Below are 15,319 nucleotides of genomic sequence, written 5' to 3' on the forward strand. Positions count from 1 at the left end.
TGCTGAGTTGATGATGGAAAACGCTTGCTATTGCTAAACCTGTTTCTTCCACCATTATTAAAGCCTTGTTGAGGCTTTTGATCCTTCCATGAGAAATTTGGATGATTTCTCCATGTTGAGTTATAGGTGTTTCCATAAGGTTCACCTAAGTAATTCGCCTCTGCTATTGCAGGGTTCTCAGGATCATAGGCTTCTTCTTCAGAAGATGCCTCTTGAGTACTGTTGGATGCAGCTTGCATTCCATGCAGACTCTGAGAAATCATATTGACTTGCTGAGTCAATATTTTGTTCTGAGCCAATATGGCATTCAGAGTATCAACTTCAAGAACTCCCTTCTTCATAGGCGTCCCATTACTCACAGGATTCCTTTCAGAAGTGTACATGAACTGGTTATTAGCAACCATGTCAATGAGTTCTTGAGCTTCTGTAGGCGTTTTCTTTAGGTGAATGGATCCACCTGCAGAAGTGTCCAGTGACATCTTTGATAGCTCAGATAAACCATCATAGAATATATCCAGGATGGTCCATTCTGAAAGCATGTCAGAAGGACACTTTTTGGTCAACTGTTTGTATCTTTCCCAAGCTTCATAGAGGGATTCACCTTCTTTCTGTCTGAAGGTTTGAACATCAGCTCTAAGCTTGCTCAGCTTTTGAGGAGGAAAGTACTTGGCTAAGAAAGCCGTGACCAGCTTATCCCAAGAGTTCAGGCTGTCTTTAGGTTGAGAATCCAACCATAATCTAGCTCTGTCTCTTACAGCAAAAGGGAAAAGCATGAGCCTGTAGACTTCAGGATTTACGCCATTAGTCTTAACAGTATCACATATCTGCAAGAATTCAGTTAAGAACTGAAAAGGATCTTCAGATGGAAGTCCATGAAACTTGCAGTTCTGCTGCATCAGAGAAACTAACTGAGGTTTCAGCTCAAAGTTGTTTGCTCCAATGGCAGGAATGGAGATGCTTCTTCCTTGTAATTTGGAATTAGGTGCAGTAAAGTCACCAAGCATCCTCCTTTCATTATTATTATTTTCGCCTGCCATCTCCTCTGCCTGTTCGAAAATTTCTGAAAGGTTATCTCTGGATTGTTGTATTTTAGCTTCTCTTAATTTTCTCTTCAGAGTCCTTTCAGGTTCTGGATCTGCTTCCACAAGAATGTTCTTATCCTTGCTCCTGCTCATATGACAAGGAAGAATGGCCAGAAAAATGATAATAATAATAGGGATCCTTTATACCACAGTATAGGGATCCCTTTGTAAGTAGAAGAAGAGGGGGAGATAAAGGATGTGATGTAAAGGAAGAAACACAACTGTGAGGATTGGAATGTGAGATGAGATGTTAGGATATGAATGAATAAATAGAATGAGATGGGAGAGAAGGAGGGAATTTTCGAAATTTATATTTGAAAAGGAGTTAGTGATTTTTGAAAATAGTTTTTGAAAAAGTTTAGTATTTTTTTCGAATTTTTTTTTAAATTAAAATAATTAATAAATTAAAAAGAAATTTTGAAAAAGGGGAGAGATATTTTCGAAAAAATGAGAGAGAGAGAGTTAGTTAGGTGGTTTTGAAAAAGATAAGAAACAAACAAAAAGTTAGTTAGTTAGTTGAAACAAATTTTGAAAAGATAAGAAGTTAGGAGGTTAGAGAAGATATTTTGAAAAGATATGATTGGAGTTAGTTTTGAAAAAGATTTGATTTTTTTTTTTTTTAAATCTCAATTAATGACTTGATTCATAAGAAATCACAAGATATGATTCTAGAACTCAAAGTTTGAATCTTTCTTAACAAGCAAGTAACAAACTTCAAATTTTTGAATCAAAACATTAATTGTTTATGTTATTTTCGAAAATTATGATATAAAATAAGAAAAAGATTTTTGAAAATTATTTTTGGAATTTTCGAAAATAACCATGAATTTTGAAAAAGATTTGATTTTTGAAAAAGATTTTGAAAAAGATAAGATTTTCAAATTGAAAATTTGATTTGACTCATGAGAAACAATTTGATTTTAAAAATTTTTGAAAAAGTCAATCCAAATTTTCGAATTTGATGAGAGAAAAAGGGAAAGATATTTTTTTGATTTTTGAAATTTTTATGAAAAACATGAAAAATATGCAATGCATGAAATTTTTAGATCAAAACAATGAATGCATGCAAGAATGCTATGAATGTCAAGATGAACACCAAGAATACTTTGAATGTCATGATGAACATCAAGAACATATTTTTGAAAATTTTTAATGCAAAGAAAACATGCAAGACACCAAACTTAGAATTCTTTAATGCTTACGCACTAAGAATTCAAGAATGCATATGATAAACATGAAAAGACACAAAACAAAAAATCATCAAGATCAAACAAGAAGACTTACCAAGAACAACTTGAAGATCATGAAGAACACTATGGATGCATGATATTTTCGAAAAAATGCAAGATGCATATGCAAGTGACACCAAACTTATAATGTGACTCAAGACTCAAACAAGAAACAGAAAATATTTTTGATTTTTATGATTTTCTAATTTTTTTGGATTTTTATTTTATATTTTTCGAAAATTATATGAAAAAAAGAAAAATAAGGATTCCAAAATTTTTAATATGAATTCCAGGAATCTTGCCATGTTAGTCTAAAGCTTCAGTCCAGGAATTAGACATGGCTCACTAGCCAGCCAAGCTTTCAAAGAAAGCTCCAGTCCAAAACACTAGACATGGCCAATGGCCAGCCAAGCTTCAACAGGTGATCAGAAACAGTAGCAGGTGGATTAACTCCAACTAGCTTGCTCTTGATAACAAATTGCTGCCTCAGTCCAAATGAATTTAGACATGGCTTTACAGCCAGCCAGGCTGCAACATATAATTACATGGGCTGGAGTGATTAGTTGAATACCAATCCCAAAGTAGTTTGGGTATGGCTATACAGCCAGATATGATTCAACATATTTCATGAAACACTAGAATTCATTCTTAAAAATCTTGAATAAAAATTTTTGAAAACATTTTTATTTTTATTTTTTTCGAAAACAGATTAGAGATTTTTGAAAATATTTTTGAAAAATTTTTGAAAAGAAAACGAAAAGAAAATTACCTAATCTGAGCAACAAGATGAACCGTCAGTTGTCCAAACTCAAACAATCCCCGGCAACGGCGCCAAAAACTTGGTGCACGAAATTGTGATCACATTAATGTAGTACTCTTTGTTATTGTATGGAATCATTATTATGGCTCTTTACTATGTGTGGACACAACTCCGATACAACTAACCAGCAAGTGCACTGGGTCGTCCAAGTAATACCTTACGTGAGTAAGGGTCGAATCCCACGGAGATTGTTGGTATGAAGCAAGCTATGGTCACCTTGCAAATCTCAGTCAGGCGGATTTAAACATGATATTTTATTAGATTCAAATAAACAATAAAAGGGATAGAGATACTCATGTAAATCATTGGTAGGAATTTCAGATAAGCGAATGGAGATGCTTTTCGTTCCTCTGAACCTTTGCTTTCCTGCTATCTTCATCCAATCAGTCTTACTCCTTTCCATGGCTGGCTTTATGTGATACATCACCACTGTCAACGGCTACTTTCGGTCATCTCACGGGAAAATGATCCAATGCCCTGTCACGGCACGGCTAATCGTCTGGAGGCATCACCCTTGCCAATGGCTTCATCTTATCCTCTCAGTGAATAATATGCTCACGCACCCTGTCACGGCACGGCTATTCATCTGTCAGTTCTCGATCATGCTGGAATAGGATTTACTATCCTTTTGCGTCTGTCACTGACGCCCTGCAATCGCGAGTTCGGAGCTCGTCACAGTCATTCAATCATTGAATCCTACTCGGAATACCACGGACAAGGTTTAGACTTTCCGGATTCTCTTGAATGCCGCCATCATTCTAGCTTACACCACGAAGATTCTGGTTAGGAGATCTAAGAGATACTCATTCTAGCTTAATTCATGTAGAACAGAAGTGTTTGTCAGGCACGCGTTCATAGGGGAGAAGGATGATGAGCGTCACACATAATCATCACCTTCATCATGTTCTTGAGTGCGAATGGATATCTTAGAAGAGAAATAAGAGGAATTGAATAGAAAACAGTAGTACTTTGCATTAATCTTTGAGGAACAGCAGAGCTCCACACCTTAATCTATGGAGTGTAGAAACTCTACCGTTGAAAATACATAAGTGAAAGGTCCAGGCATGGCCGAGATGGCCAGCCCCCTAAACGAGATCACAGGATCAAAATACAATCCAGGATGCCTAATACAATAGTAAGAGGTCCTATTTATAATAAACTAGTTACTAGGGTTTACATGAGTAAGTAATTGATGCATAAATCCACTTCCGGGGCCCACTTGGTGTGTGCTTGGGCTTGGGCTTGAGTGTTACACGTGCAGAGGCCATTTGTGGAGTTGAACGCCAAGTTCTGTGCCAATTTGGGCGTTCAACTCTGGTTTTGGATCCTTTTCTGGCGCTGGACGCCAGATTTGGGCAGAAGGCTGGCGTTGAACGCCAGTTTACGTCATCAATTCTTGGCCAAAGTATGAACTATTATATATTGCTGGAAAGCCCTGGATGTCTACTTTCCAACGCAATTGGAAGCGCGCCATTTCGAGTTCTGTAGCTCCAGAAAATCCACTTTGAGTGCAGGGAGGTCAGAATCCAACAGCATCAGCAGTCCTTTTTCAACCTCTGAATCTGATTTCTGCTCAAGTCCCTCAATTTCAGCCAGAAAATACCTGAAATCACAGAAAAACACACAAACTCATAGTAAAGTCCAGAAATGTGAATTTAACATAAAAACTAATGAAAACATCCCTAAAAGTAACTAGATCCTACTAAAAATATACTAAAAACAATGTCAAAAAGCGTATAAATTATCCGCTCATCAGCTCCTAATGTACCTGAGCAACCAAGAAGGACATTAAGCTCATACACTGCTCTTAGCCCCAACTTCTATGGCAATAGCATTGTTCTACCTCCTGTAGCTGCTAATAATTTTGAGTTGAAGTCTCAGCTCATCTCTTTGGTGCAACGAAATTGCCAGTTTCATGGACTCCCGTAGGAAGACCCAAACTTGTTTATCTCAAATTTTTTGCAAATCTGTGACACTGTGAAGATCAATGGAGTTCATTCGAATGTTTATAGGTTGCTTCTCTTTTCGTTTGCTGTAAGGGACAGAGCCAAGCAGTGGCTTGATACACAGCCCAAGAAGAGCTTGGATACATGGGACAAGTTGGTTAATAGATTCTTAACCAAATTCTTTCTACCTCAGAAGTTGACTAAGCTGAGGACTGATGTTCAGACTTTCAAGCAGAGAGAGGGTGAATCTCTTTATGAAGCCTGGGAGAGGTACAATATGATGCTCAGGAAGTGTCCTCCTGACATGTTTTCAGACTAGATTCAGTTATAGATTTTCTATGATGGAGTTACTGAGGCCGCCAAAATGTCTCTGGATAATTCTGCGAGCAGGTCTCTTCACATGAAAAAGACTCCTGAGGAAGCTCTTGATTTGATTGAGATGGTTACTAACAACCAATATCTATATTCTTCTGAGAGGACCTCTGTGAGAAAAAGAGTCATGGAATTAGATGCTTTGGATGCAATTCTTTCTCAGAACAAGGCCATGTCTTAACAGATTAATACTATTACTCAACACTTGAGTGGAATGTTAGTCTCAGCCGTCAATACTCAAGATACATCCTATGACATGTGTGGTGGCTTTCCTCAAGGTGAGAGTTATAATTATGGCCAATTTTCCCTTAAACAGGTCAACTATATAGTCAATTTCTCTAGACTCCCCAATAATAATCCTTTCTCTAAGACTTATAATCCGGGGTGGAGGAATCACCCTAATTTTGGGTGGGAAAATCAACTATAGAAGCAACAGAATTTTGGCAACAATTCTCAGGGCAATTTCAATTAAAACAACTTCAACAACCGCTAGTTCCAGCCCTCTCAACCGCAACAAGTACCTTCTCAGCCTCAGAAATCATTAGACTTGGAGTCTATTATAGCAAAACTCTCCAAGAGTACTCATAGTTTTATGTAGGAAACCAAAGCTTCACTCAAAAACTTGGAGATTCAAGTGGGTCAACTGAGTAAACAAGCACCTAAGAAGCCGCCTAATACTCTTCCTAGTGACACAGTGTCTAATCCAAGGGAAGAATGTAAGGTCATTCATCTGAGAAGTGGTAAGGTAACAGGTTCAGAAGCAACTGTTAGTTAGGAGCCGGTTGAAAAAAAAGCATAGGAGGAGGTACAAAGTAAAAAGGAGCACGCCCCCCGATGAGTCCATATTTGATGATATATTTTGATTCAATTTGGATGGATTTTATCACATAAACTCACACTTAAGCACCAAAATAGCATCCTTTTGTGATTTCTCTCCAATATGAACCTAAATGTGAAAACATGTGTTTTTTGCTTAAATTAGTGATTTTAATTCTACATTCATGCCATTCGATGCCGTGATATGTTTTGTGAGTGATTTTAGGTCATTGAGGCAAGATTGGCTAGGAAAAAGAGGAAGAAAGTATGTACAAGGGAAAAAATATGAAGAAAACAAGGAAAAGCACTGACGTTAGGATTTTTTCTAGTAAAGAATTTATAAAAATAGCCGCGTTGTAGATATAGTTTCTAAACCAACAGAAATCCCTTCGTACAAACGTTTTGGTTGTCACAAGTAACAAACCACTAAATAAATTGATAACCGAAGTATTCAAACCTCGGGTCGTCTTCTCAAGGAACTGCAGGGAAGTATGTTCTTATTACTGGTTATGGAGGTTGTAAATTGGGGTTTTGAGAATGAGGAGCGAATGGTTTAATTAGCAATTAAAGTAAATGAAGAACAAGTAATTTAAATGGCAAGTAAAATAAATAGATGACTGTAAATAAACTTTTGGCAAGGTATGAGAAATTAGAGATCCTATCCTAGCTATCCTTATCAATGATGATGAAAATTGAATCTTAATTTCACTTTGTTAACCTTTACTAAGGCAAAGGAAGGTCAAGGAATTAATTGGTTTGATCTTCGGATCCTATTTATTTCCTAAGAAAAGATTGGGATTATTGAAGTTCAATTTAATTAACAAAGATAACAATTATCAATCATGTTCGAGTTTGATAGCTCCTGAGTTACTGATTTCTTAACCATGACCAAAAGGAGAAAAGTAAATCTACTGGAATAAAAATGTCTTCAGATGGGAATAACAATAATGTAAATAAAAGAAGGCAACAATAAACTGAAATACCTTAAATAACATTAATTCAAAGAGTAATCTGTAACATAGAAGAATTCATAAATAAAATTGGGAAATTAATAAAATGGAATATTGAACCTGATAAAAAGAGATAATCCTGAAAGCGCATAAAATCCTAAATCTAAATCCTAATCCTAAAGAGAGAGGAGAGAATCTCCCTCTCAAAACTAAACCTAAATCATGGAAAACTAACTAATTGGAGACTCTCCTTGAATGGATGCATTTCCCCACTTCATAACCTCTGGTCTAAAAGGGCTTTAGGATTTGATTTGGGCCAAAAAGGGCTTCAGAATTCGCTATGAGCGTTTTCTGCAATTTCTGGTGCGTGGCCTCTGTCACGCGTCCGCGTGGGTTATGCGGTCGCGTCATTCGGAGTTTTCCTTTTCACGCGGTTGCGTCAGTCATGCGGCCGCGTCAATGCCTTTTCGCGCTGGCATGCGGCCGCGTCGCCCATGCGATCGCGTGGCTGCCAGTTTCTTCAAAAACTCTGTTTTGTGCTTTCCTTCCAATTTTGTATGTTTCCTTTCCATCCTTTAAGTCATTCCTGCCTTAGAAGATCTGAAACTACTCAACACACTAATCACGGCATCAAATGGAAATAAAGGTAATTAAAATAATTAATTTTAAAGCATAGGAAACATGTTTTTCACATACATCACATAATAAGGAAGGGAAAGTAAAACCATGCAATTAATATGAATAAGTGGGTGAAGGATTGAATAAATCACTCAGATTAAGCACAAAATATATCATAAAATATGGGTTTATCAACCTCCCCACACTTAAACAATAGCATGTCCTCATGCTAAGTCCAAGAGTAATGTTAGGTTAAAGTGATGGAATGCCATGCAATGCAATCTAATCTAAATGCAACTACCTAGATGCATCATGCAATTCTAATTTTTATGCACTTGTATATAAAGCTTGCATGTAGTTGAATTAATTCACATTCTCAAGGAGTCATATATATATAGCCAAACCTTAGATAGTTGATAAAGTGCCTTTACAATTGAAATGGGAGAGAAAAACATTATATAAACTTGCAAGATAATTAATAATTTCAGCAGAGATATATGTTAATGAGCTATTGAACCCTCACTGGATTTTGTGTTTACTCTCTAGTCACTCAGTGTTTATTGGGTTAATCACTCTATTCTTCTTTTTATTCTTACTTTATATAACTTTGTTCTTCATCTAACCAATCAACAATTATAGAATATAGACATACCAAAAATCATGAGGTCTTTAGTTAAGGTTGTAATGGGGCCACGGTAAAGGTAAAGGTATATGTATAAGACTAAGTGAGCTAATAAGTGAATCCTTAATTAGTCTAAGATCTCACGTAACATACATACTTTGTAAAGCAAAGCTTCTTTACCTATTTTCCATATTTTCCCACTTTTGATGTTACATGCTCATGTTTCAATGTTTATTATTTTTATCCCATGTGCATTGCTTTATTTCACATTTGGGGAATTCTTTTGTGTCTCCTTTATTCAACTACTGAAAAATAACACTTTTTTTTAATTATTTTATTCTTTTCAACTTTTCTACCCTTTTGTTTTTATCATCCATGCTCCCAATAGGTTTCCCACACTTAAACAATTACACAATTTCTATCTTAAGCTAACCAAGGATTCCACTTGGGATTTTTATTTTGTTTTTCTGCTTAAGGCTAGTATTGTGGCTTATAGAATAAGAGGGGATTTAAAGGCTCAAGGGGACTAACAGGGGTGATGTAAAAGGTAGGCTATTTTGGGATAAGTGAGCTAAAATCAAATAATGGCCTCAATCACTCTCTTGGTATGTATTTTTATTCTATAATTAGACATATAGATTAAAACAAAGTAAAGAACACCAGAATAAATAAGAAGGGCGGAACACACAGGAATAAAATTTATGGTTTGAATGTAACCATACAATTAAGCTCAAAACTCACAGGCTGTGTGTTCTCTAGCTCAAAAATCATTTATCAATTATGTATGTCATGCAAGTAAAATTAAAAATTCCCATTATTCTCAATGTAAAATTTATTTTGAATGGCTTTAAAGTTTGTGTTTCTCCTTGATGAAATGTTGTTAACTAACTAACATATAATGCTATATATACAATTTAAAGTTTACTCCCTTTTTATATTTTTCAATTTAAACTAAGCTATCTTATGCTAAAAAGGGTAAACTATACTAATTAATCCATAATTTCTATAACTAATAAGTTAGAATTGCAACTAAACTAAATGGCTAAAATGTGAACTAAAGTGCAAAATGCAGAAATAGAGTAAAAATCCATAAAAATAGCAATATATAAGCACTGAGAAAAGAAAAATAAAAATAAAAAGAAAAATACAGAAAAGTAGCAAAATAAAATAAAAAGAGTCTGTAGTGGTTCACCAAAGAAATATACGCCAGAGATGGCGACCTCCCCACACTTAAAATGAAGCATCGTCCCTGATGCTCACTTAAGCAAGGTGTGAAGGGGTGTCATCACTGGAAGGACGGGTAGCTGGAGTCTCTGTGGTGGTGGTCTGAGGATCTGCCTGCTGCAGAGGAGGTGCTGACTGGATAGGGATCTCGGGGTCTACAGCCTGAATCTGAGGTGGAGCTTCCTGATGTGATGTGGCCTGCTCTGTGTCTGCCTGCGCAGCCTCGCTCTGTGGATGGGTCTCTGCCTCGTGATCATCCGCCTCCTCCTCAGATGCCTCGGATGGTGTGTCAGGCTCGGAGGGGATGTCGCCAGATCGTATCATCAGCTTCAGGTGCTCATAGCGTTGCTTGTTGCGACGCTCCATCTGGTCAAGCCGTCGAAAAAGGCGGTGCACTAGATGATAGACGGGCTCTGGGGCAGGTGGAGGTGCAATGGTGGTGGCAGGGGTAGCTGTAGAGGAAGAGGGGCTGGCAGATGGCGTGGCTGTCTCAGCAGTAGCAGTGAGAAAAGGAGGTCTGTAGCCCAAAGCCAGAAAGTTCCTGCTGTGAGGGATAATCTTCTTACATTCTGCAGCAGGTGGCTTTTCATCAGCATCCTCCCAAGGCACGTCAGCTCGATGGCCTAGCTGTGTAATCAGATAAGAAAAAGGGAAGAGTGCCTCGGACGTGGACCCTGGCCATATAGTACCGGATAAAGCGTGGCAGGTACAGGTCCTTACCCTCCATCACACACCATAAGAGGGTGATCATAGCGGCTAGTATCTCAGTCTCGTGAGTACTCGGCATAATGAAATTGCTAAGTATCTAATGCCATAGTCGAGCCTCATCATTCAAGTAAATCCGCTTGATTCCCTTTGGCATGGTAGTGTTCTGACCCATAATCCAAGGAACGGTCGGGTCAAGGGCTATCCTGGCCTTGACTGCATCCCAATCAAACTTCATGAAGTGCATATCCTCCTCAGCTTTTTGATATCCATCCAGCTGATCGGATTTAGGCAGAAGTTTCAGAGCATCTTCAATGGCCTCTTTAGTGACCAGAATCTGCTTCCCTCTTAGGTTCACTGTATCTAGGGAAGTCTTGAAGTAATTGCAGTAGAATTTCCTTACCCAAGATGCATTAACCTCAGTCAGGTTTCTCTCCAGGAAGAACCAGCCTCTTTGTTTGATCTGGTCAGAGGTGTATTGCTGGAGTTCTTCTGGGATCTTCAGAGTCCTCTCTAGGTACAGGTTCCTAGAGGTTGCAAACACCGGATACTTCAGCTCACAGTATCGGTTTGCAAACTTTACTGGATCAGTAGCAGGTAGTAGCTAGTCGGCCTTCTCCTGTGGGGTAAAGTTTTTCTCCCGCCAGGAGTCATCGTGCATGATATCCATGATGGACATAGCGGATTCTCCTCTTTTACGTTTGCCAGTAGTTACCTTTGCTTTTCCCTTTCTCTGGCTGGCAGACATCCTGACAAATAGAAAACCAGGATATAATAAAAACAGGAAAACAAATAGGCAAATAGTCAAAAGAAACACAAAGTGGCAAAGGAGCAATAGGATAAGGAAAATGAGTTAAGTAAATGTGTATTAAGGATTGTATAGGAGTTAAAAGTCTGAAAAGAAGAATTCACAATCCAAAATGTAATAGAAGGCATGTTAATTAGGAAAAATTATCAGTATGCCATGGTTAGAAGGTTAAAGAGAAAGTGAAAAACCAAGAAGAGAGAGTATGAAAGGTTAGGTTGGTTAGAATTGAAAAAGAGTTTAAGAAGTTAAAATTAGTGAGTTAGTAAAAAGTGGGTTAATGTAGGTGGTATAATGATAAGTTTCTAAGTAACAAGCATTCACAATTAAAGGCTACATGTAACTCATAACCAAACAAGGAAATTAGGTTGATGATGATTCAGATAGATATAGAAATAGCAAAAAAAAAAATTGGAATATAATCATCAAAAATGCAGATTATGAACCAGGAAATCAAAGAGAATGAGAAAGCTTGCCCTAGCATTCATGAATTGGTTTGGTAAAAGCGGAGTAAAGCAGAGTTTAAATAGCCAAAACCAAAACATGAATGAAAGTCAAAAATAGTTTATAAAAATTTGGGCAGCATTCCGGCTGAAATTGGATTGTCCCGGAAAATAAACAGCAACAGAATAGTTCATATGAATCAAAAGTAAAGCTGCAATTAAATAGTATGAATAAGAAAGAGCATAGCAGCATAAACTTGAAGAGCAGCATATGAACATTACTAAACTTCACAGCAACAGCAGAATTGCAAATTGATAAAACAAGAAACACAAACAGTGCAATTAAACAGGCCTAAATCCACTAACCACATCTTAGGCTACCTAACAACCTAGAATCCACTACAACATGAATATCTAACTAGCCTAAATATGAACATAAATAGAAAAATATGAATTAACTACGAATGGCGAGAAGGGTGGCGTTTGTCGGAACCTGGTAGGAAAATTAAGGAGAGTGGGGCAAGAGGTGGCTGGGGATGGTGGCGGTGGGGTCTGACGCGGCGGAGGAGGGTGGCGCGGCGGCGGTGGCTGCTGTTCGGGGGCAGGGAGGGAAAGGTAAGGGTAATGGGTGTAGGGGGTTAGAGGAAGGAAGGGGGCGTAGGTGGCGCTGGGCGGTGACGGCGGCGCGGTGGTGGTGATCGCGGAGGAGGGCAGGGGCGGTGAGCAAGGAAGAAGAAGGAAGAAGAAGAAAGAGGGGGGAGAAGGAAGGGGGTGGGTGGCAGTAGGGTCTGGGTGGTCGGCGGGGTGGCGGTCGTTCGGTGATGGTGGCTAGGTGGTGGTGGTGTGATCGGAGAAGAAGAGAGGAAGGAGAAGGGTTTGGGGGGGGGGAGCGGCGCGAATGGTACGGTTCGCGTGACTGGGGGTTATAAATTTGAATCCACGCGATCGCGTGGGGCATGCGATCGCGTCGCTAGAAATTATGCTAAATACACGAATCCAGCATCATTTCAGCGCAACTCTCTGTCTCCTTTTGGGATGTTGTGTAATCCATGCGACGCGATCGCGTCGCTCACGCTGTCGCGTGGGATTGATGTTGTGCATCGCATGGGTATTTTGTGCAAAACGCACAATGGCCGCACGATTCCAGCCTAACTTTCTGGACGTTGGATCTTTACGCCGATCTTCAGATCATGCGGCCACGTGAATGACGCGGTCGCGTGGGAAGTATTTTTCGCAACTTGACGCGATCGCATGAATGATGCGGTCGCGTCGCAAACCCTTTTTTTTTTAATGTGCAAAATGCAGAATGCAATGCTAATATGAATGTTATGCATGATTCCAGGTTCAATGAAGTAAAATAAAATAAAACTCAAAAATAAATAAAACGGAATAAAATTAAAATTGAAAAAAAAAGGAACGATCATACCATGGTGGGTTGTCTCCCACCTAGCACTTTTAGTTAAAGTCCTTAAGTTGGACAATTGATGAGCTCCCTGTTATGGTGGCTTGTGCTTGAACTCATCCAGGAATCTCCACCAATGTTTGTACTTCCAGTAGCCTCCGGGGTCCCAAACTAGGCACGTAAAGCCTTTGAGCAGCTTCAAACAGATTCTTAGGCTCCCGGGGTGTTGGATGTCAGAACAGATTCCAGGATCCCAAACTTGGCTTTTAAATCCGCCTTCGTCTTTATCTATATTTTTCCATCCGGGCGGTTTAGAAATTAGATTCTCACCAGAATAACCAAACGTTTTCCGAGACCCATTTGATAGATCATGATGCAAATCCGCACACCTCGAGCCGAAGCGTGGAACCTTATTGAACCTTGTGCACCAGCTCTGAGTACGAGCCATTTTCCTTTTACTCTTAAAGCTGTAGAGAGCTCTAAGCTGGCCATCTGTTTCAAGCAAACCATATTCAAGTGGAAAAATAAAGCTAAAGAATAAGGATTGTACCCACTTGAAACTTGTATTGGGTGGTAATGGCCTTGGGATAGGTGGTTCCAGTGGTTCTGTGAGTTCTACTCCCTTGTGCTCTTCTGTAAATTTCTCCAATTCTTTGCAAGATTCTTCAAATGTATCCATGTCCTGATCAAAGCCATCTATGTCTTCCTCATCACTTAAGTCATAGACTGGAGGTTGAGAGAAATCTACCTCCGTATCACCTTCGTATTCACTTGGGGAAGATTCTTCGATCTCAGACAATTCACTCACGGATGCAAGTTCATTACGTGGGGGTTGGGCACTGTCCTTCTTAGCATCAATTGTAACGTCCTTGACAGAATTTTCCACAACTCTGGATTCCCATGGAAGTTCAGCGTCTCCTAAGTCTTCAACCAACTCTTCTTCTTTAATAATGACAGCTTCCTCTACTTGTTCCAGGACGAAGCCATGCTCTGTCTTATCCACTGGAGTTTCTAGTATCTCCTTCATGCTACGATCTTTGTTAGATTGTCCACATGGGGCTGTGGAAGGTCCTTGAATGTTCGAACGTCTAGAAGATAATAGACTTACTGCTTGCTCTAGTTGATGAAGGGTTATTTGAAGTTGATCTACTGTTTCCTTAAGGCGAACCTCTGATTCTCGGGGTGATAGATTTGGATATGGTACATGGGGAAGTGGTGATGTTTGGGAGTAATTGGACTGGAATCGGGGTAGATGAGGATCATACGGTGGTGAATGGTGAAAAGGAGCTTGTGAGTGTGGTGGTTCGAAGTTATGTTGAGAGGATGGTCTATAAGCACATGGTGGGGCTTGTGGGTAATTACAAGATTGTCCACCATGTCTATTGGCTTGGTATGCATTGTAGAATGGTCTTTGTCCATGATATCTTGGAGGGTGTTGTTGCCTAAAGGGTTGATCAGATCCTCTTGGCTCTATCCATCTTTAATTGTTCTGACCTTGATGCATGTTCCTGTTATAACTTCCATTCCTTTCAATAACATTAGAACCAAACTCAAAGCGAAAGGGGTGAGAATTCATAGTAGCTAATGGAATAAAAAGGGGAAAATAAAGACAAATAAACAAGTAAAAGAAAAATATTTACAATAACCAATAATAAGGCACACGATTGCAGTTCCCCGGCAACGGCGCCATTTTGACGTTAGGATTTTTGCTAGTAAAGAATTTATAAAAATAGCCGCGTTGTAGATATAGTTTCTAAACCAACAAAAATCCCTTCGTACAAACGTTTTGGTTGTCACAAGTAACAAACTCCTAAATAAATTGATAACCGAAGTATTCAAATCTCGGGTCGTCTACTCAAGGAACTGCAGGGAAGTATATTTTTATTATTGGTTATGGAGGTTGTAAATTGGGGTTTTGAGAATGAGGAGCGAATGGTTTAATTAGCAATTAAAGTAAATGAAGAACAAGTAATTTAAATGGCAAGTAAAATAAATAGATTACTGTAAATAAACTTTTAGCAAGGTATGAGAAATTAGAGATCCTATCCTAGCTATCCTTATCAATGATGATGAAAATTGAATCTTAATTTCACTTTGTTAACCTTTACTAAGGCAAAGGAAGGTCAAGGGATTAATTGGTTTGATCTTCAGATCCTATTTATTTCCTAAGAAAAGATTAGGATCATTGAAGTTCAATTTAATTAACAAAGATAACAATTATCAATTATGTTCGAGTTTGATAGCTCCTGAGTTACTGATTTCTTAACCAAGACCAAAAGGAGAAA

General features: G+C 38.6%; 1 non-coding gene across 1 annotated transcript; it reads left to right on the forward strand.

Moving 5' to 3' along the window:
- Positions 1-533: 533 nt before the first annotated feature.
- LOC112761025 (small nucleolar RNA R71) lies at positions 534-641 on the forward strand. Its single transcript, XR_003181434.1, has one exon. It is a non-coding gene; the product is annotated as a small nucleolar RNA R71 (small nucleolar RNA).
- The last annotated feature ends 14,678 nt before the right edge of the window (positions 642-15,319 follow it).

Source organism: Arachis hypogaea, chromosome 16 (assembly GCF_003086295.3).
Source record: "Arachis hypogaea cultivar Tifrunner chromosome 16, arahy.Tifrunner.gnm2.J5K5, whole genome shotgun sequence".
Lineage (NCBI taxonomy): Eukaryota > Viridiplantae > Streptophyta > Magnoliopsida > Fabales > Fabaceae > Arachis > Arachis hypogaea.